At 42.8% G+C, this 22,223-nt stretch overlaps 1 long non-coding RNA gene and 1 pseudogene across 1 annotated transcript in view; one reads left to right on the top strand and one right to left on the bottom strand.

The window, feature by feature from the left end:
• The window catches only part of LOC126516130 (uncharacterized), a 36,450-nt gene extending 15,541 nt beyond the window's left edge, over nt 1-20,909 (top strand). Inside the window, exons 2-3 of the long non-coding RNA XR_007596025.1 lie at nt 3,475-3,596; nt 20,862-20,909. This is a non-coding gene — a long non-coding RNA (uncharacterized lncRNA). The remainder of the gene's footprint in view (nt 1-3,474; nt 3,597-20,861) is intronic.
• A 918-nt stretch (nt 20,910-21,827) lies between these two features.
• Nucleotides 21,828-21,940, bottom strand: LOC126486876 (uncharacterized; annotated as a pseudogene).
• Between the last annotated feature and the right edge of the window lie 283 nt (nt 21,941-22,223).

Raw genomic sequence — 22,223 nt, 5'->3', positions numbered from 1 at the left:
CTTTCTTTCTTTCTTTCTTTCTTTCTTTCTTTCTTTCTTTCTTTCTTCCTTCCTTCCTTCCTTCCTTCCTTCCTTCCTTCCTTCCTTCCTTTAACTGTTTCAAATCTTTTTGAAGGCCTATTCAATGAATTTGAGTTCTTTGGGGGTGGGGGTTATCTAAGTGTTTCATAAGATGTCTGTCCAGGATACTTATTTCTTCTTGCGCTCTGTTGCTTTCCAATGTGAATTGGTATTTTATAGACGAAAATACGCATATGTATGTGTGAGTTTTTACTTGGTGGGGTCTCTGGGCTATAAAATGACATTATGCAGAAATTTGTGACTATTTGATGTTGGGAACTATGATGAGGTTCAGCATTTCTAGAATGCTTATATTTTTTTCCTGACATAAAGTTCCTGTATCAGGAGGATGGTATAATTAACAATTGCCCTGGGCACAGGTCTACAGATGATGGTAGTTCACCTTCAAGACCTGTGTGTAGAATGGTCATCCTACTGCCTTTGAAGGTCGGTGTGCAGGATGATGTGTGTGTGTGTGTGTGTGTGTGTGTGTGTGTGTGGCCACACAGATGTGTGTTCATGCACCTATGTATGTGTAGGTGCAGAATTCCTGCTAATACCAACTGATAGCAACATTCTGTCTCCTTGTGTATGTGTCAGGATACCCATATCTTAAATTGATCCCCCCTAAGCCCTACTCTCCCAGTAGCACTGGCTCCCTCTTATTGACCAAGGTTTGCCTTTATTCTTAAAAATATTCTGTGTCCATTCCTCCAGATATACTAACCCTAGGGTTATGGATAAGTGCTGACATGCCTAACTTTATATGGGCTCTAGGAATCTGAACTCGGGTCCTCTTGTTTGTATAGTAGGCACTTTACCAAATGGGCCATCTCCTAAGCCTGTGAAAATAAGCTTTAATCCAAAATTTATCTCATATTTTATATATTTTTAGCAGGAAGCATGCCTTTCTGTGATAGATAATCCACCATATTGTCATAAATCTAGTCTCCACGATGGCTCTGGTTTTGACTAAAAGTGGCTTTAGAACATAGTCTTTAGGATTTACATTTTGCCATTTATTTTCACTTTTGGGATTTCTACTCGACCGCTAGATTGTTTTTCCAAAGGCTGGAAGACTAGCCCTCCAGCACAGAGCGTACAGCTTTCATAGGCCTCATGAGAAGCTCTTTAAAGGCTTCCTTTCTGGACAGCTGCATCCCCACCACCGAAGTTCCTGCTCAGCTTTCCGTTTTTATTTCCAGCTGAGCAGCCTGGATGCTTCAGTTTTCCTCTAGGACACCATGTATTTGTGCTTTGATAACAGCATCACTAAATGAGCCCAGGCATTCATCTCTGGTTGTGTTTTACCCTCTTCTGTTGCCAAGTAATTAATGGTAACTAGTCAAATAATGTCCCATTTTCTCCATTTTTCACCTGAAGACTTGTAGAGAGTAGAAGATATCCTCTTTTATGAGGAACCACCTCCTAGGTATTTGTACCCACATTACAGGACATAGACTTCCTCAAGAAAGAGCTGTGTAAGAGTGAGTTAACTTCTAAGCGCCACCCTGCAACCTTGCACAGTAAGAGCACAGAAAAGGGTGCGGCCACGGAGGAAACAGGAAACGGAGAAGGATCTCTGGGAGTCTGAGTCAGACCCTGACGACACTGGTAGATTTGAAGGGATGAAAAGGGAACTTCTAACAGAGAGACCACCCTGAAAATACAGTGTGTGTGGGATGTGAGGGCAGGAAAGGGACCCACGTGGTTCCCACTTCAGCCACACAGGGCAGCAACACACAAAGAAGGCCCTTCAACACGCGGAGTAATTCCAACACACAAAGAAGGCCCTTCAACACGCGGAGTAATTCCAACACACAAAGAAGGCCCTTCAACACGCGGAGTAATTCCAATACACAAAGAAGGCCCTTCAACACGCGGAGTAATTCCAACACACAAAGAAGGCCCTTCAACACGCGGAGTAATTCCAACACACAAAGAAGGCCCTTCAACATGCTGAGTAAATTCGAGTTACTCATGCGGCTCCCTCCACAAGGAACACTCTCGCAGGTGGGCGAGTTCATAGCTACATCTTGTAAAACTAAAAAGCAGTGTATTGTTTCCCGCTAGGAACTCAGAAGCATCTCTAACCAGAACCTTTCCATTTTCCTTACATACTTTTAGACAGAATGATGTATCTCCTCCTTTAAAGGGAAAAATCTTTTTATGTTTAGCCTAATGTTTGATTGGGAAGCAAAATGTGAATTACTTCTAGGTGGCTAACAGGGAAGAAGGGCACCAGGACAGAAATTGGAAGTCTCTCCTGGCACCTCCTTCCCTCAGAGTGGTTTCTCCAGTACCAGAGCGTGGGAATATACTTTCCCTCTGATACACTTAGCTCTATTTTTACTCTGAAATTTTATTTGTGTCTGTGTGTTGTGTTCGGGGACGTGAGTGCATATGTGTACTCATATGTGTAGGGGCTAGAGGCCCAACTGGGTGTCTTTCTCTATTGCCTGAATTCTAATTGGTCTTAATAAAAACCCGGAGCCAGATATTGGGGTGAGTGCTGAAAGATCAGAGAGACCAAGGAGCAAGCCACAGTGCGCTCTTACCTTGCTAATTCTTTAGTTGAAAAAGTCCGACCTCCTATCTCCTCCCACCTTAAATTTTTCTCCCTCTGCCTAGCCGTATTACCTCCTGTCTGTCTGTACAGACCTCCAAGCCTCCATGGTAAAGTGGTAGCTAGCTCCACTCTGCAATCTAGCAAGCTTTATTTGTTAGAGTACAAACAAGGCATCACCACGTTTCCCTACCCTTGTTTTGAGGCAGTGTCTCTGAGTGAACGTAAGAGTTCACTGACTGGCTACACTGACTGGTCAGTGAGCTCTGGAGAGCTTTCTCGCTCCTCCCCAGAGTGCTCTGGGGTTAAGATCCCGTGCCTGGCTTTTGTGTGGTTACTGGGGAACCAGGATCAAATTTTTACACTGTGTGATAGGCATTTTGTCGATAGAGTGATGGCATCCCTACCCTCACCTATCTTTTGGCATCCTGAAGCACGCCTGCTCTTCGTGACAGAAAACGTGCATTCACTACACCCGAACCAGAGGCTCTGAAACAGCAGACCCGCTGTCTTCCCACCAAAAGGACTATTCTTGTAGGACTTTCCAATGTCCAATCCGTGACCGCCATTCATACCCCTGTCTTTCACACCAAAGCTAATGGAAGTTCAATAATCTCTCCAGGATTCTACAGGGATCTATCTCATCCCTCAAGAGCAAGAGCAGGCTGGGAAAGCTGTTACACACATGTTTTCAATCATGCGTATTTGCATTGCTACAAATAAAAGATACATTCTTCCTAAGTATGCACAGCGGAGATGGTTAGGGAAATCTGTTCCGAGTTAAGCTTACTCCCTTTGATACATGTTTCCAATTGCTAACCAAATGCTGCTTTAATTTTTGTTTATAGGAAGCTGAAGCAAGTAAAAGAAGACTGTTGTTTGGAGCATGTGGCTTGGCTAACCCGGAGGCTGACGTTACCAGCAGTCAGAAGTCTAGGAAGACGCCACCTGTTGGACAGAAGAAAACTCAGTAAGATGCCGCTGCGCTCTTGTATTTCCTGTGCCTACAGGGCGGAGGCTTAACTAACAGGATGCGCTTTTCATGGGAACTGAAGGAACAGTATTACCAGGGTGAAGAGCCAGCGGGACCGTGGCTGTCACGTAACAATTGCGTGGCCAGCTTAAAGCCATTCCTGCTATAAACAAAGGTTCATAATTGGGTCCAGGTTTCCCCTGTCTTTTCTTGTAGCCACCTTGTTCGCAGGCACCCCACACTGTTATCACCTCTCCTGTTGGGTTCACTTTCCTTCCCGTGCATGCTTTTCTTCCCACGCCCACACTTTCCACGTCTTGCCACGTATGTGCGCCCCCTGCTGGTCAGGAGATTCGTACTTCCGTACCCCGTGGCTCTCCAACTCCTCTGTTGTTAAGTGGAGGCACCTGGCAGCATGACTCGCCTCAGGGTCTCCTTTAGTCTCTTTCAGAACCCATTCTCCTGGTTTGTCTGATGGTTTATTTATGCTTCCCCGTCCTCCATAAAGAATGGAGAGGCTAGTGTTGGGATCAATCCTGCTACCACTTCCTTGCTGCGTGTCCCATGAGTTTCTCAACACGAAGATAGCTTGTTTTTCCTTCTAGCATGGCCAGCTAGAAGCAGCGGAGAAAACAGGTAAAGATGTGGCCTGCCTACTGCTGAAAGTTACTGAGGTTGAGGACACCAAGGCCTCCTATGGAGGAGTTGGGTTCGACTCCTGACTGGGGTCTCGAAAGAGCTTTCCTGAAGGTGTTGTGTCTCACTGAGGCTGGGTGTTGACATCACTGTCGTGTTTGCAGCTTTCTTGAGCAAACAGACAAGAGCGTTCCTGCTTCTCACCTGCAGACTTTGAATTATATTTTACTTACATCAATTTATAACGAATGTTATCTGTATTTTGTGTTAGTAGCTGAAAGCGTCTGTATTTCCGTGTCTCAGCTAGTATTTACAGCGAGCCAGAAGCCTCCCACAGCAGTTTGTTTCACGGTCACAGGTAGCACTGGACAGCTGGCCTCCAGGCAAGTGCCTCCCTATAGTCCATATGGACTGAGGTGTGGAGAATGCAGGGCTAATAACTGGAAAGGAGCAGCGATTACCCCTGCCTTACCTTGACACCCCGATTCTCAGAGAAAAGAAATGTGTATCCCCTTTGTGTCCAGCTATCCAATGCCAGTTCTTTGGCTGAGATAAGAAAAGATGAAGTGTCGATTTTCGGTCTTGCTTTTTCGCTTGTTCTCCTTATATGGATTGAGTATTAAGTGTGAGGCACTGTACTCCTCCATGAATTCAGGTCCCACTCGGGCTTTGCGGTCGGTGTGTGTGGATGGCAAGTTTGCTACAGTTTCTGCATAGCGCTCTAAGCTTGTGCATAACTGGTGATTACCAAGTACCCTGTTCCTCGGGGCCACCAAGGTTCTTGGTGTCTTCATCACTGCAGGCTTGCGGCATCTCGGCATCAATGTCACTAAATGTATATAGGGAAATGAGGTCCGTTTGGTGGCCTGGGGCTGCCATGACTCTGATAGCTAAGAGGGAAGAAGACAGATGTCCCTCCCGGCAACTCCCACCCTCAGAATCTCTCTTCTAAGAAGGATTTCTCCCTGTCCCAGGGCATGGGACTTTAACTTTTCCTTTAAAAAAGCTTGGCTTTATTCTTACTTTGAACTTTTATTTATGTGTGTGTATGTGTGTGGTGTGGAGCTGTGTGCAAGTGCACACGTGTATGTATGTGTAGGTGCTGGAGGCCCATACTGAGAGTCTTTACCTCTTTTTCCACCTTCATTTTGAGGCAGTGTCTCTCACTGAACTCAGACGTCACTGATTGGCTAGAATGGCTGATCAGCGAGCCCTAGAGATCTTTCTGTCACCTTCCCAAACTTCTCTGGGGTTGAGATCCCATGCCTGGTTTTTGTATGATCACCGAGGGCAAAGCTCAGGCCCTCAAGCTTGCATGGTGGGATGGCTGGTGGTCAGAAGGTCAGCAGTTGCAGCTCATGGATCACTGCAAGGAGCTCAGATTGCAGACTCGTGGAGGTCTGTTCTTATTTTCTTGGGATTGGTTTCCGTCTCACAAATCCTTAGCGGCCTCTTGGCTCTGGTCCTCAGTTCACTCGTTACTATTGCGTGGTTTCTGCCTCTGTGCAGACACCTGATGTCGTAGGTTCTTCAGGCGCCGCTCTGCACATGCGTAAGCAACATGTAAGAAAGCAAGCTAATGGTGCCATCTGGGCAGTGCTAGGATGATCATGTGATCATCTGTATGGGGGGGCATGTCTATTTCTGGAATTAGCATTTACAATGACCTTTCTCTTGTTTAATGGCTTATCAGGAAGTACAGTATGCTCGACATCATAGAGGTATCATCATAAAAGATCTTCTCCCACAAATACATGGAGCGCCCACAAGAGCAGTGCTGGATTTCAATAGAGTAGAGTCACCCTGAGGAGCTACATCAGGTGTCATCTTATAATAATGTAGAGATTCTTTGACCCCAGCACTGAGAGAAGAAAGGTCTGGGTAAGATCCCTTTGCTCCACACACACACACACACACACACACACACACACACGCACGCACACACAATTTGCTCAAGTCATGAAAATGTTTTAGGGGGAGAACAAGCACAGGATCATCCTGGTTTAGACTCTCAGCCCAGTTACTCCTCTGCATCTGTCTAGCCTCGGATGCCAAATGTTTTCCGAGCAGTGCAGGTGCTGCCATTACAATTACTGTAGAGTAACACGTCTGCCCTTGTGGGTGCCGTGTAATATAGACCTATCTATTAGATGGTTTTACTGTGGGAATGCTCGGTCATGTGCACAACAGGATATACAAACGGACCTTCATACGCAGAACATCCAGTTTCAACCACTACCAGTATTTCACAGTTTTAGTACTCCTTTGCAAGTTTCACTAAGCATTTTAAAATCCAACATCATGTTATTTTTCACGCGAATATTTCTGTTGAAATATAATCACCAGGCTCAATATTACCAGTTTCCTAATATCATCTCACCCTAAGGCTACATTTAGTTTTCAAACATCTCAAATAAGTTACATTGGACAGAGGAAGAGTCTTCAAAATGTCCTGGGGCATGCTTTGTAAAGATAGCTTTTCCCTAGCACTTACCAGTTCTCCAAGCTTACGTTTGTTCTAATATTCATGAGCTAAAGAATTGAAGTAATTTTCTCTATAATTTCCTGTGTTGCATATTGAACGATCGCATCCTCAAGATGCTCTTCAACATATTTTCTTAGTCCGTATATATATATATATATTTTTTTTTTTTGAGTAGGGAAACTTCCCCAGAGGCTTCACTGATATGAGCTGAAGTTTTGGCACGACTGTGTTGCTAGTGATAATGTGTACCTTCAGGTCATACCGCAGCAGGTGACACCTGGCCGTCTGGCTTCCAGAGGTGTTAAAATTGGTTGGGGTGCAGTTTAGGTATTTCGAATCTGATCCATCTATTATAAAGTTCTCTCGGTTTTCCATCACAAGCTTTAAGCTGCCATTGCCCTGAAAGCCATTTCTTAAGGGTTGTAAAAATTCTGATTTTGAATTAAGTCATTGCTTTCTGTAATTATTAATAGGAATTCTTGTGTAAAGAGCTTTCTCTCATGCATTTATGTATACTTTAAAATACAGAGCACATAAGGAAAGCCAACCAGGGCCTCGATTTCATTTTTCAGAAAAACAAATGAAAACAGCAGCTGTAGTGTTGATCGAGTCATGAATCAGAGCTTAAAAAACTCAATTGTCACGATCTGCTTCTTCAGCCTGATATCAGTGTTACTTCTGGGGGTTTTCAAGTTGTTTTGTCTGGAGGGTGCTCCTCTGGGTGCTTGGCAGTATCACCTGTCACTTCCTTGTCATCTGGTACAACCCAGGCCTTAGATTCATGGAGACACTTCGTCCCAAGCCAGGGGTGGGTATTTCGTGAAAGAGTCTTGATTCCTTTCAGAAAGAAGCATTTTCTCACCTTGTACATGGGCTTACTATCTCTTCAGGCTTTAGCAATTGCAAATGACATTACTAATTTATTTATGTGAATGTTTTTGTTAAATGTATATAACTTCACATTTCTATCTCTTCCTCCTTTTACATTGAGGGTCTTGTATCTGATGCCTGCACAACCCCTCAGAGCCCTGTGTATGGAGATGTAACTCCATGAGCCTCTCTGGGAGCAAACCCATCCAGCTCCTCTTCTGGATGCTTACTGGATAGTACACTGCGCACACATTGGGCACTCAGCTCTTTGTTAAATTAGATTAAGTTTGAGTAGTTTTTGAGTACTTGCATTTTCTGGGGCACACGGAAGTAGTGAGTCTGACTTGAGGGAACATTGGTCATATTCTAGCCCAGTTTCTTCATGTACCCTTGAGAGGTCAATGATTTGAAGCAATGAGCAAGGACTAATGAAAAGGAAAACATTTGTAAGACATGGAACTAAATCCAGAGCCGCATATATTCCAAGTGACTGTTTGGGACCATGGAAGTGTAAATGCTAAGGAGAGCATTGCAGTAACACATTATGTGTCAGGGGCTGATCCTGATGTGTCCAATAGGGAAGAGAAGAGGCCGCAGAAGTGGAGGGGATGATGTGGCTTGTCAGTCATGAGCCCTAGTAGCCCTTCTCTCCTCAGAGGACGGGGCTGGAGGGAGGAAGAGGGGGAAGGAGAGTAGTGACTGCTGAGCCTGTGGCAGGTGCTTCTGCTTAAGCAAGACTGCCCTTCCCCTCACCACATCTAGAGAGCTGCAAGCTTCAGCTTGAGCAGGGAAGGTGGACAGGAGTGTGGATCATGCGGCATGCATTCTGCGGACCCTTACATTCCCCAAAGCCCTAGTTTACTTCTTTCTAGGACTTGTTCTCTGTTGCTGACTGAAAAGCAAAATATGGAAGGAAAATCATAGAAGACTGTGTATTTATTTTCTTTTGTTTGCTAAAAAGCAAAGCAGTCCTTTGCAGAATAATATTGGTTTATATAAGCATATTTCTTTGGAATCTCAGTGAACTCCTGAGTTTAACACAATGACAAATACCTGTTGAATATTAATGCATATGACATTTAGATTTAAGTGCACTGCTAGGAGTGGTTAGATTTTTAATCTGCACACTAATGCCAATGCCAAGGAGTATGTTTTATGTGCTCCTACAGTCATCTCATTACTGCGTTTAGGAAGTAATTCAATAAGAATGAACCTTAATTCTCTCTCCCAGACATTCATGGGCATTGCAGTTTCAGTTTGCTGTGCTTTCTGGAAAGCCCAAACTTGCCACGTGTTGGCAAGTTTCTGGTGTACATGAAACAGCCATTTGGATTCACCTTTGTATCTTCTATGCAGCCCGACTCTTGGGTCCTCAGCGAACTTATCTGTCAGCAGTACCAATTTTGGTGAATAGTGTGTACCTCTTAGTTAAGAGATAAAACATTAGCATTTTTACTAGAAGACATCCATAGAAGTGTTGGAGATCTGCTTTGACAAAAATACCACTTACCAGGGCAGGGGCACAGGGATTAGAAAAATAGTAAGGAAAACAAAGACACAAGTGAAAATAATAGAGCAGAAAACGTGGATAGTACCAGGAAGGAGTTCCAGTAAATACTGAAATTCTGGTATTTATTTTCCATTTGCTTAAAATACCTCGACCCTAAAAGGTAGGAGTAAGATTAAAAAAAAAAAAACTGCATTGATGTGACACAAGGAAGTGAACATCTCAGTTGAAGGTTGCAGGCCACAGCCAAAGTTAAACATTCTGTTGGTAGAACAAGAGAAGTCATGCTCACACCCTAGACCAAAACGTTCTGCAGGCAAACCCACTCCCTGGGTGCAAGTCATTGTTGTTTCCTTAAGGGAGTAGGAGCTTAGTTGGATCCTCAGTCTTTTGTTTGGGATAAAAAATGTATCTACTTTTCTATTCCTGAAGTACAAGGACTGGCTATTAGACACACCTGTTGACAATAACCCCGAGAGAGCGGAACTCTCTGGACCCAAATCTAGGTGGGACCTTTGTTTGGGGTAGAAACAGACAATAACCTTGAAGGAACAGAAGTAAATTCCCACTCTCTGACCTTTAGTCGGGGTGGAATGGCCACAACTTTGAGCAAGCTGGAACTGTCAGACCTTCAGACAAGGTGGAAATCGGTGCACATTTTTGGGCCTCCAGATATGTGTGCTAACACATTCTTCAGAAGAGCGGTGGTGATGTCTTTGAAGGAGACCCATGTACAGATGACCAAGGTCACACTAAAGAGATGCCCCTCATCTCAAGCCTCTTCATTTATGAATGTGATGAACCTTCCACCCAGCTGGTACCCTTTTCACCCCACTTTTTGTACTGCAGCCACCTTGGAGCCCATTTTTTACAGGGGCATGGTTAATGTTTGCATTCTCTCCCTGTGAGAGAATTGGGCCTCCCCATCCAATGAAACCCAGGGCAGTCAAGACATAAGACCGGGGAATGAAAATCATGGGAGCTTTGGATGCAAATGTTAAGGTAACTGAGAGAAAAGTGCCATTTCTCTTTTATGAAAGATCAACACAGCGTCTCCCAGCAAGGTGACTGCAGAGAATTCAGGAAAGAGTCTGAACACGGATCAGAAAGAAAGCCTGCCTCCTGCACTTCCTGTTCAGGGTGGTAGGAGGGAACAGGCTCACGACTTTCACCAGAGGTTGTGATGGGAAATTGAGAACTTATGAGGTGGATGGAGTCACAGGGCTCTGTGAGCTATTTGGCTGCCTCCCCCAGAGTGTGACAATATTTTTAATGTAAGCACGTCTTGCCTCTTGCTGCACAAAAGCCCTGGAAATGAATTTTTGATGGCTGAGAATGAGCCCCATGAGGAAATCAAGAAATTTTTTTCTTTTTAGAAATACGACCTTAAAAAATGAAATGTGTTCTGAAAGAAGGATTTGTTTGGGCTCAGTTCACCACGGGACTGTCTGGGATTTTTACCCCTTGTAGGAAAGCAGCAGAGTTTCATTCCTGCCCCTTCTGTGGGCTTTCTGCAGCCGTTCCTCTGAGCCTGCCGTCTCCTGCAGCTTCCAGCCACAGATTTCTTTCTTGCCACCACTGTGGGTCTAAGGAATAAGATGGGATTTGGGAGAAAATAGTCCCTACCAACCCAGAATAGGTCAGGATGGTAACCTAGGTGAGGGAGATGCAGCCGAAGCAAACATGACTAACGAGTAGGTGGAAAATAAAGCTTTTGTTCTTGGTTGCAGAGTGATGCAGCCCACTAGGACTGCGCTTTTGTGCCATGGCGAGGTGAACTTAGGTAAATCTACCACCCAGGGGCAACAAGCTGGGGAACAGAAGACACCCCGACTTATCAGCACACAGCAGGGAAGCATCTGGGCATTTCATCCCTGTTCAAGCTCTCCTCAGTTCCTGTAGAAGCTCATTCCCTCCTCATTCTTGGACAAGGATGGGCCCTGCAAGGCATCTGGGAAGGCTCGTGGAGACTCTGGGAGCTGCACGGCCACATGCAGCTGGTGCCTGCCCCTGAGACCAGCCTGTCAGTTCAATCTCACAGTGTGGTCTAATGCGTTCCACGTTGGCTGCAGAGCTTCTCCCAGAGAGGTTTTAGTGACTATGAATAATATTTTGAAAGGTTCAACACCTGATCTTCTACTGACAGACCTGGGTACTTTGGTTCAGAGTGTCCAAAAAAGCCAATTACCCCGCAGAGCTCTGATCCAAGCATACCAGATTGAATTATAGCGGACACATTTCACAAAGCTGTCCCTACGCTCCCGTCCGCCCCGCTGAGGTAGGATGCTTACATACGTGACATTTCCTTTCACAGTTGCCTTTTGCTTCTGTCCTGTTTCTGACACTTACATGTTTTAAGTGTCTCTGGTCTTTACTGGCCGAGGGGCAGATTTTTTTTTTTTTTTGCTAGTATCAACTTTCTGAGAGGTTGACATTCTTACTCAACTTGAACAAAGGCAGACGTAGCATCAGAATGTCACCTTGTTGGTTGACATGGGATTTTACGTGTTGCTGGAATGGAAGCAAGAGCTAATGTCAGAACTGATTCTGTCCCGAACACAGCCATCCTTCAGGCAAGCTGTTACAGCTGGATGGAGGCCTCCTGTGGTGGTTCACAAGGCTGAAGGCCAACGGGAGGACTCTGGGGGTTCAGCGGAAAGTGCAGAGGAGGCAAGGATCACACAGCTAAAGTCTCAGGGATGGCCAAGGCAAGAAAACAGCCAGAGGGAAATTGAATAATTCAATTTTTCTGAGCTTTGATTCGTTTTCAGGACTGTCTGCTGACCAGACTGCAGCCTCGTAAACTCCCTGCTGGATGAGCATCTGAGTGTTCATTCAGCCCACCGAGCTGTGTAACTCTTCCCACGTGGAGGTTGATGCACATGCAAGCCTCCGGTATGGGACAGGTCTGGAGGCGAGGCCTGGCATGCAGTGGGTAGCCGGTATCGCATGGCTATAAAGGCAGAGTTCACCTTGGTTGACGTTATTACTTAATAAACTGAAAGTTATGCAAAGGCCTAGGCTTTGGAGGAGAACTCAGTACTGTGTACAGTAAATCACTGTTTTATTTTCCGGTTTTCATCTCTCCTTCCAGAGAACTCAGCATTATATACAGTAACTCAAGGTCTCAGTGTCCTGTTCGCATTCTTCCTTCCATTTTGGCTGAGAGCAGAAAATCTTACGTGCTACAGAAAGTTGTGGAAAATAATTCCATAGTTCTCTATATATGTTTATTTTACATATTATTTCATTTGGTTTGCACATGTTGTAGCTATGGTGGGACAAGGAAGAGACAAGGGGATGGATGGTAGTACTTCTGGCAAGCCCTTGCATTTTGACCAACCCCAGGAAAAGCTATTTTAGCATGTGTTTATGTGCAAGGATGGGTTTTGTTTACTGGTTTAAAGAATGTTTTACATTTTTTCCTCTTTTCTCGGGACAGGGTCTCACTGAGTACTGCAGGCTCCCCTGGAACTTGGTACTTAGCCTGGAACTTGCACCTCTAATTTTCCTGCCCAGTGCTGGTTGCTGACTTTGATTTATTTTTCTACATTTTATTATGACGTTTTGTTCCATCTCTATCTTTTTTCTCTCTAGTTTTGGAGCCCCATGAACATTAGATTTTCACGTTTTGTCTGCTGAGGATAAATAACAACATATGGGCTTGATTTGATCGTTGTCTCGTGTTTTGCTGAATTTATCAATAGTTAGTTTTGTTGCTTTGTTTTTGATTTCCAGTGAAGAGTCTTTACATGTTTTGAGTTAATGAAGAAACATCCTCATTTTCTTCCTCTGAATGTCGTTTAGATTTTGCATTTAGTCTCTAATCTACTTCGAGTTTCCAAGAGTCTATTGTAATAAATGAACCCCACTGAGGCATTTTTTATATCAGTGTCTCCAGTATCAGTGGGAAAGACAACCGTGTTCTCTCCTCTGACCCGAGACTTTGTGTCTCCATACATGTATCATGCTTCCACATACAAGGCAGCAGCTTCTGGAGTTGTTTTTTTTTTTTTTTTTTTGTTCCATTTGTCTCTCTGTGTATTTGTGCACTCAAATAAACCACTCAAGTTGCATAGACCTTTTTTACTTATAAAGACAAAATAACTTATAATATTATTTTATATAAGGTATATTATCTTCAACTTGCCTGACCCATTGTGCTCCTTCTTGTTTTATTTTTTTTAAATAGTCATTCTTGCTTGTTTGCTTTCATTGTGGCCTCTTTTTCTAGCTCTGGGTATAAAAGTCTTTTGATCTTTCATGGAGAGGAAGGCAAGCATAAAGTCAGGTCAAGGAGAATGGATGCCTTGTAGCTCGGGGTTTTCCTGCCAGTGTGTGCTCCGTGTCGTTCCACTCTTTTTAGTAAGGTGTGTAATTTTTTTAGGAGAGTTTCATGATTTTCTTAGTATCTACCACACACCTTAATCTTGTTAAGCTTAAGCTCATTGTTTTCCTTTATAAATATAAAGAGAATCTTCTTTTTCACAATAACTTCAAACAGTTTTCTTTTAAATATGAGAACTACTCTCAGAAGCCTACATATGAGTCTACCACGTGAAGCTTTACGTTGATCGAATGTGAGGTTTTTGCGCACTTCTCTGGGCACTGGTCCCCTCTCTGTCTGTGTATAGATGGGAAGCTGTGAGTAAGTTTCTCTGACTAACTTGTGGGTGACGTGTTTGAGCTCCCCAATACTGTTACCTGCAGGTCTCCCTTTGACTGCAAGGCTGCCCCTGCTTTTTCTCCTCTCATTACAGTCTCCCAAATTGTAGACGCCAGTGTTCCTAAGTAGCTTCCCTTCAAAACACTTTACGAAGAATAAAGTTGGTTGAGTGGCTCTTGTCCCCTTCTCTCACTGTCTCTCACTTTGGCAAGAGGTCCTCATGTTGATCTTGAGCGAGACAAAGGGAACCTCAGAAGCTAACAGTTTGCAGTTGGGGATTCAGGTCTCAGAATTGCTGCAGTTCATCTGAAAAATATATTTAATGTCAGCATTCAAATGCATCATTTTCAGAAGCTTCTGAGAGAATTCTTCACTTAATTATCAAATTTCCATATATTTTATGGGGATATTTTACATAAAAGTTATTACCTCAGCTTTCACCTAGTAAGTGAGTTAACTTGGAAGAGAAAGGTTTATTTTCAAACCCACCAAAGCCAGGAAGTTTTCTTTCTAACACTCCCCTAATATTATGTAAGATATTTTAGGTGCCCGACTCAGAGTGACATGTTATATCTCAATGGTTCAGAGGACCAGGGATGTCAGGGAACATACATGAAGCAGTAAAGTAACTGGGCATGGAAACTAGCCTGTCTCCATGGCAACTAGCCAATCTATGGCTCTGCTTGGATGTGAGCCTGTACCCACAGTGTCTGTGAGCTGGCTTTTCTGGACTGTGTGGACTTGTGACTGTTCCTACAATGCCTCCAGTCATCTCTGTGTGATATTTGACATATACATCACTGAATGTCAATCAAACTTGTAAATCTGTATAGCTCTGTGGCTTTGTCACATCTGCGGGTCACAGAGAATGACTCAGTCTATCACCCTGAAAGCGTTTGTGCTTTAGTGTGAGGAAAACATTCAGGTTACAGAGCTGCGTGGGCCTTTGCTACTCTGCTCTGTTATTGGACTGCAATAACAGGTGTAGGCAGAGTTTTGTTGGGATCGTGGGCTCCTCAATAATGACGTGGAGGCTTGACTGATAGCCTAGGCTTGTTTTTTGTTTGTTTGTTTTATTACTAGTTTTTTGAAACAGGGTTTCTCTGTGTAGGTTTGGAACCTGTCCTGGAACTCACTTTGTAGACCAAGCTGACCTCATAGATGGATCTCTGTGAGTTCTAGGGCTAGGCTAGTTTTTAACTAGCTCTTACAAGTTAAATTAACCCATTCCTATTCAATTTATTTTCTTTTATGTGGCTCAGTTACCCTTACTTTTAAAGACCCCGCCACTTGCTCTGCATCCTGGTGTCTCCTTGCCACTCTACCTGTCTTCTTCCCAGCATTCTCTCTGTCTGGAAATCCTGCCTAGCTATTGGCTGTTCAGCTTTTTATTAAACCAATCCCAGTGACATATATTCACACAGTGTAAAGGAATATTCAAGAACAAACAGGTCTCCACAGAGGCCTGGCTATGGCTTTGCTCTCGGCTTCCATGTGAATGATTTAAAGCTTCAGAAAACAGAAATTAAACAGCAAAGATCAAAAACAGTCTCAGGACTGAGCTGTTGCGATTTTCAGAGAATAAGCCTCACATGTCTCTTTTCATAATCAGAACAAGGGTTTTTAAAAGATACTCTTCACGCTTTAATAAAATGTTTTGTGATTTTTTAAAATGTGTTATACAAAAAGACAATAAGAAAGTTAAAAGGAATTCGTTTTTCATCAGCAGGTATTCAGCAATGTGTCAAATCTTAATCTGCCTAATTTGCCTTCTTTCAGTTTGACTTTTGGGTTTCCTCATTGCAGTTTCTCAAAAGGTGACAGACATTGTGTGATTGTCACCAATTCCTCCCACTTGGCTCTCAGTGCTGCTTTGTTCTGAGGAAGACATTGTCATCTCCCCTCCGCGGGTTCAATTTAAGGCAGCGAGGCAGCTGGTGGGAAGGGCTTTTCAGGTGCCCTGGCACAGGCTGGCATTTGGTTCTGGAGAATCTCAACACGTGTTTGAGAAAGTTCCAACTCCTTGTCTTCGTCACCTTCTTCTGTTCTTCATTCAGGACCTGGCTGTGGTTAGAATGAAGGGCACAGCAAAGATTTGTCTTGGAAAAGCAGGGGGATACCTGAGGGTTGATACACACTTGTGCAAACGTGTTCTAGTGCATTGAGCTAAGTGAACACTTCCAAAACTGAGGTGTGCCTGGGCATACCTCAGTGGGGAAACATTTGCCCATGTACAAGGCCAAGGGCTTATTCATCTGCACTTCAGACAAACAAATCAAAACCTTACAACCAGCATTCAATCCTGCCCTCTGGACAAGCTAGTAGTGTTAACTCTCTGTTGAGCTCTGATGCACACTGTGTTCCACTCTTGTTACTTTCCTGGTAAAGCTCAGAGCACACTGCTTTCCACAGAATATTCCAGCATCCAAGTGAAGATGCGAAGCTGGCTCATTTGTGCAGGCAGCACACAATGTGATGGATTTTTTTAATATAATTAAATTATAAGTAAAATACAGGGAATCATTATTTTCATAATTTACAAAATATAGGGCACATATTAAGATCCTGGAAGGTTCTAAGCTTAAACACCATTGACTTCTATCAAAGCTACTGTTCCGTGCAGACATCCCCGTGAGCTCTTTGTCCATGTGCACCTTGTCTGTGTGACTGTCCTTTTGACTCTGCATGTCATGGTCTTGTCTTCTCACCATCCACTTTCCTTCTCACAGTTCCTTCAGTCATTCATATTTATTTTGATGTGGCTTTCCCCATGTTCCACCCATCCCATCAAGCAAGGGTCTCGTATACATCATCCACATTAGCTGTTTATAGTGTCCTGGCATAACCATTAGTAGTGCCCCCATTTGCTATGACATTACATGATGTGGTCTGTTCCCTGTGTATTGTTGTGAAGAGACTCCATTTTATATATGGATATTGCTTAGAAGAATTGTTCTCATTCCTGGATTCACTTATTTTCCTCCTAAACTCATATTGGCCATCCGCTGTACTTCAAGTATCGTTAATGTGAATTGGAGCCAATCAAGGCTTAGAGACGGGTCATTCTATTGTCAGTCGGTTTCCGCAGCAATGAACAAAGAATCTTTTCCTGAAGCTGTCAACAGATATAGCTGCAGCACAGCTTCTGTAACCGAGGCTCAAGGAAACATCACAGAAGAAAGGTGAGAGAGATTGTGAGAGCCAGATGGCCGGGAAGTTGCTGTGACACCATGTCTCCTAGAAGGGGCTACCTAAAGTCCTGGACAGTATGAGCATAATAGACAATTACCAATGATAATAAAGAAGTGGAAGATGCCATGGGGGTCCCACACCTAGACACAGAGTGACAGGCAGCTTCCGACTGCTGGGAGAGGAACAATTAGCCTCTCAGGGTTAGGTTCCTGATTGTTGGTCAGTCCTTCTGCATACATAGAAGCCACACTAAATGGGCTCAGCAGGCTGTATTAATATATTTATGCGTATATATGAAACAATAATCAAAGAAAAAGAGGTCATCAATTTGAGGGAGTGAGAAGGTATGGGGGTGGGAGGGAGCGGACATAGGAGCAGTGGAACGGAGGAAAAGGAATAAATAGGGAAGTGATGGAATTATATTTTGATTAAACATTTTAATACATTTAATAAATTAAAAAGTTACACATTAAATATTAAAAGAAACATTCACCACATTCTGTCTGTGCACACAAAACTTTTCTCTGAGACCCCAAGATGACCTTCTTTGTATCTCATCCTATGTATTATAACATAAAAGTTTTCAGTTATATATTCCCCCTGACCATAGAGTGAGATGCAGTTTAAACAGAAAAATCTTGCTGTCCTGTTTTGTTTTGTTTGGAGGTGAATGTTCATTATCCTTATATTCTGGATATCTTGAAATAGTAAAGTGTATAAATGTTATCCCATTCTAAGCTGCTAGATGTTGAGCAGTGAAGACATCACAGAGGATGAGGCAGAAACTGCTCATGCCCAATAAACTCGTCATATATCAGATCAGCTGCGGGATTCCTGAGAGCTACAGACTCCCAAGACTGGAGAAAAATGGGTGGGTGTTTGCAGTCTGGAGCCCGAGCTGGATTTCAGCCCACTTTCTACCACTCATCTCCTGCAGGGTCGTGAACTTAGTGAATCTCTCTGATTATTCATTTCTCCCTCTGTAAAACTGGATTAGTGTTAGCATTTATTGCAAAAGGTTATTATAAAAATTATAAAAATGAAATGAGGTATTCTTGGTAAGAAGGAAGCCGACTGCTAAGGAGCAGATGCCACCAGCATATTCCCCTGTAAGCCCTTTTATACAATCAACATTTGGGGTGCCACTTTAGAAGAGCAGGATTACAGCTGTCGGGTGAGGAATGGCTTGCTTTAGCAGGAAAAGATGGCTCCAGAAGCAATAATCTAGATTCTTCCACTGATTGGTTCTGTGACCAGGAACAGAGCTTAGTTTTGCCACTTCTCAGAGGGTAAAGACTGCTTGTCTCAAGTCAACAAGGGATGTCAGAGGAACCAAGTGAAACAATGTATGATAAATTAGTTATAAAATATTATGTATATTTTATATAAAATAACACTTTGCGTTTTCAAGATATCCAGAATATAAGGATAATGCACACTCACCCCTCCCCCACCCAAAAATCCTCATCCTTAATAAGCAGGTTTTGAATGAATATTGAAATGAGATACATACGAGGTATTTAATACCGTTTTAAAACAAGCCACTTGCGGGGCAGTGGTGGTGCACGCTTTAAATCGCAGCACTCGGGAGACAGAGGCAGGCAGATCTCTGTAAGTTCGAGGCCAGGCTGGGCTATAAGAGCTAGTTCCAGGACAGGAATCAAAAGCTACGGAGAAACCCTGTCTTGAAAATTAAACAAAAACAAAAACAAAAACAAAACAAAACAAAACAAAACAAAACAAGCCACCAAGCCACTTGCTTATTTTCTCTCATTAATTCAGGACTTCAGAGAATAATTCTTCTATGAGATAACCCTATTTTACTAGATGTCTCAGCATTAATACATATTTAATTTCCATGAATCTAATTTTAGGGATTTAGTAAAGTAAATAGACATAGATATCTAGAATTCTCTCAAGGATTTGAGTTGAGTCACCAAAACAGGGGAGCCAGAGTTCCAGAAGGGCCGGCGGGACGAAAGATGAATGGGGACGCTCTGTGGACTTTCCTTGGGCTGAAGCTGATCAAATCTGTGGGCATTGTGAAGCTGGAGTGGGAATTGGCTGGGCTTTAACTAGCTCAGCTAACGGTTGTTTGTAGGAGCCTGGGAAGCCATAGTCCTCTTCAGCAACCTCACTCCCGCGGTCGCTGTCTCCCCTCTAGCTCCTCCCATTCTTCCTGGCTGTGACCACTTCTGAAAAGTCACAGAGGATGGGCATAAACACCCTGCTTATTTTGTTTATAAAATCCAGAGGACAGCCTGCTGCTGGACTCAGGCCCCTCCCAGTTACCACCTTTGCCCTTTGCTGCACAGTTCTCTTCCTCCTTCTTGCCTCTCCCACCCGGAGACCCGACTGACTTAGGATAAACTAACATTGGTTGTGCTTCTATATTTAGAGTTCAAGTAGATGAGTCAAGGGTTCTACCTTGATTGACAATAACACAAACTTCCCAGGACAAAGGAAATATGCTATTGAAGTCTCGAGATACACGTTTAATGGTGCTGGGGATTTTGCACTTGCTGCAAAAGTGTTCTTTTGTTGAGTTACACGCAACCTTAAGATTAGTTTTCTGTAGGAGAGAATAGAAAACAAACAGAAAGAGAAAATAAAAAGAACAGCAATAGTTTGAGGAAGAATGGTGAGAAGGCAGTTTCTGAAAAGCAAGGTTGGGTACATCACGTAGGAAGTAGGCGGCAGGAAGACTTCAGTACTGAGATTCAGTGGTACCAAAATGGAGGTCAGAAAGCTAACTTTAAAGGACAGTGGTTGATTCTGGCACTGCTACTCACAGACAATGCAGTACCCACAGCCGGAGCATTTTTCCTTTGAGCCGACCTTAAGTGTGGACAAGTATGGTGGAAGGAACTCGTAGGTGAAACCTTGGCAAAGAGTGTCTTGAATAGTCATCTATGGAATGGTGGCTAAGAAAATGACAGCTTTAAATCCCGATTCAAGGGCTATTCTAACTATAAATGGTTCATGAATCAAAAACTTCTGATGGCACTATTAGGAAAGTAATTTCCCTTTGTAGGAGAATAAAGAACTCCCTTGGAAGAATCTACTGTTAACTGAATGGGTAGAACTTGTCATTCATGACCATAATAGCTGAAGATTCTCAAGAGGGATGGAAGTCTATAAGGGAAGCAACAGATGACATTATGCAAAAAAAAACCCATAAGTACGATAACTCTGAATATAATCAAATCAATGGAGATTTTAACTACTGTGATAATAATATAAATTTTTACTGTAAATCAACTTCTTGAATAACTTTAGTAGTTATAATATCAATTTTGATTGCCAGCATCAACTTTATTGGATTTAGAAATACCCAGGCATTAATGGGGCCCAAAGTTAGGTGTGTCTGCAGGAATGTTGCCAGAGAGACTTAATTGGGAATTCCAGAGGGAAGACATGCCTGTAATTGAAGATTGCTTTTTTGTTTCCTGGCCACCCAGACCCGAATAATCACACAGAAACTATGTTAATTACAACATTGTTTGGCCTATTATTTCAGGCTTCTTTTTAACTAACTCTTACATCTTAAATTAACCCATTTCTATTAGTCTATGTATTGCGACAAGGCCGTGGTGTTACCTCATTTTCTACATGTCTTTTTTTTTTTTTTTTTGGTGGCTGGATGGTGTCTTTTTGAATTAGCCTTCTTTCTCCCTGCATTGAGTTTTGTTTTCCCACCTAGCTCTATTCTGTCTGCCATAAACCAAATCAACTTCTTTATTAGCCAATGGTAATAAAACATACCGACAGCATGCAGAGGGGAATCCCACATCATGCAATTTAAATGTGGATTGAAAAACACCATGTGATGGTATCCTGATCTAGAAAGAAAGGCAGAACAGATACAGCCAGCTGAAGACCAGTGGTCTGTATTCTTGCTTTCAGAGGTGGAGTATCTCTGGTGCCTTGACAACTATGATGGATGGTGTCTTCAAACTGTGAGCCAAGTAAGTAGTTTCTCCTTTAACTTGCCTGCTTGGTGGGTCAAGAGAAAAGGAACTAAAATAGCAATATTAAATACATACCATGTGTTAATACTAAATATTACATATATTTAATATTTGGACTCATATACTATAAGATATCATTAGTAATTTATGTGTAACATGTATATTTATTCACATACATATATAAAACTACATGCCATATATAAAATTTGGAAATATGAATTTCTATTTTGAATTTTGATTATTTTAATGTAAAATAATATTGCACGTTCCATAGGATTTAATATCCTTCACAAACATGATTTTAAATAGATGTCTGATAGATTATGGCAATGAACTGGTATTTTATTTTTTCGTTTATAGTGTTTCTAAATATCCATTATTACTAAATAGCACTTTAGTGAGTGACTGCGAACCTGCAATTAATGTGTCTCTTTGACGGTATTAATTTGTGGCTTCTTCAGCACATTAGATCCAGTGATGCTTGGTTTACAAAAGCAAATGAACCTTTCTGTTAATTTTCTACAGAGTCAGTGGGCACCCTTGTTAATTCTGGCATTTGTGGGTAGGAAAACCACACCGTGTACCTTAGTCGTTATTTTCAGTACTCTTTTCTCTGCGGTATATCCACACCTCAGAGACTTAACCTGACTTCAGTGGATCCAAATCCATATAGCAGGCTTCACTGGCATCTGGGTGGGGGGACATTCCAGTGTTAAGAAAACAATCCACAGCGCCTCAGCAAGTGAGACAGCATGCTTGAAAAGCTGTATGCTAATTGATTAATAGGATGCCAAATGCACCAAATCAGAGCTGTTTTATGGGTGAAATAGAGTTCCACAATTCCCAGAACCAAGAGTGTCTGTTAAATCATTATTTTTAACCACTTGAGTTTTATAATTAGCCTATAAAATATGTCTTGGCATTCTGAAATGATAGGAGTCTTAGGTAAACTTTCATTATGGGCACTGATTTTTAGTGATGAACTATAGAAATGATCCCTGAAAGTATAGTCTTGGGCACTGCCTTTTAAATGAAGGGACTTCTGTAGGAACACAATTTTATGCACATACCTTTATCCAGTACAGGTGTGGAGGTTGTCCAGGCACTGCTTGTGACAGCCGGTCTCAGGGCCATCTATGTAAGCTTCAGAAGGCTCCTAAGGAGGAGATACTAATGATGTCTGTGGTGGGGGAGGTGATCTTGCTCAGCCAAGCCCCATCATAGGCTTCCAATACTCCCCAGGCTTATTCCACTTCTGGACTTGGCTGCTTTCTTCTACCAACACCATGCGTGTCTC

This window comes from Alexandromys fortis, unplaced genomic scaffold, assembly GCF_014885135.2.
Source record: "Alexandromys fortis isolate MF-2015 unplaced genomic scaffold, M_Fortis_MF-2015_v1.1 scaffold_18, whole genome shotgun sequence".
In the NCBI taxonomy this organism is placed as follows: domain Eukaryota; kingdom Metazoa; phylum Chordata; class Mammalia; order Rodentia; family Cricetidae; genus Alexandromys; species Alexandromys fortis.
Note: the sequence above shows the minus strand (reverse complement) of the source record. Positions and strands in the feature narration are given on the sequence as shown.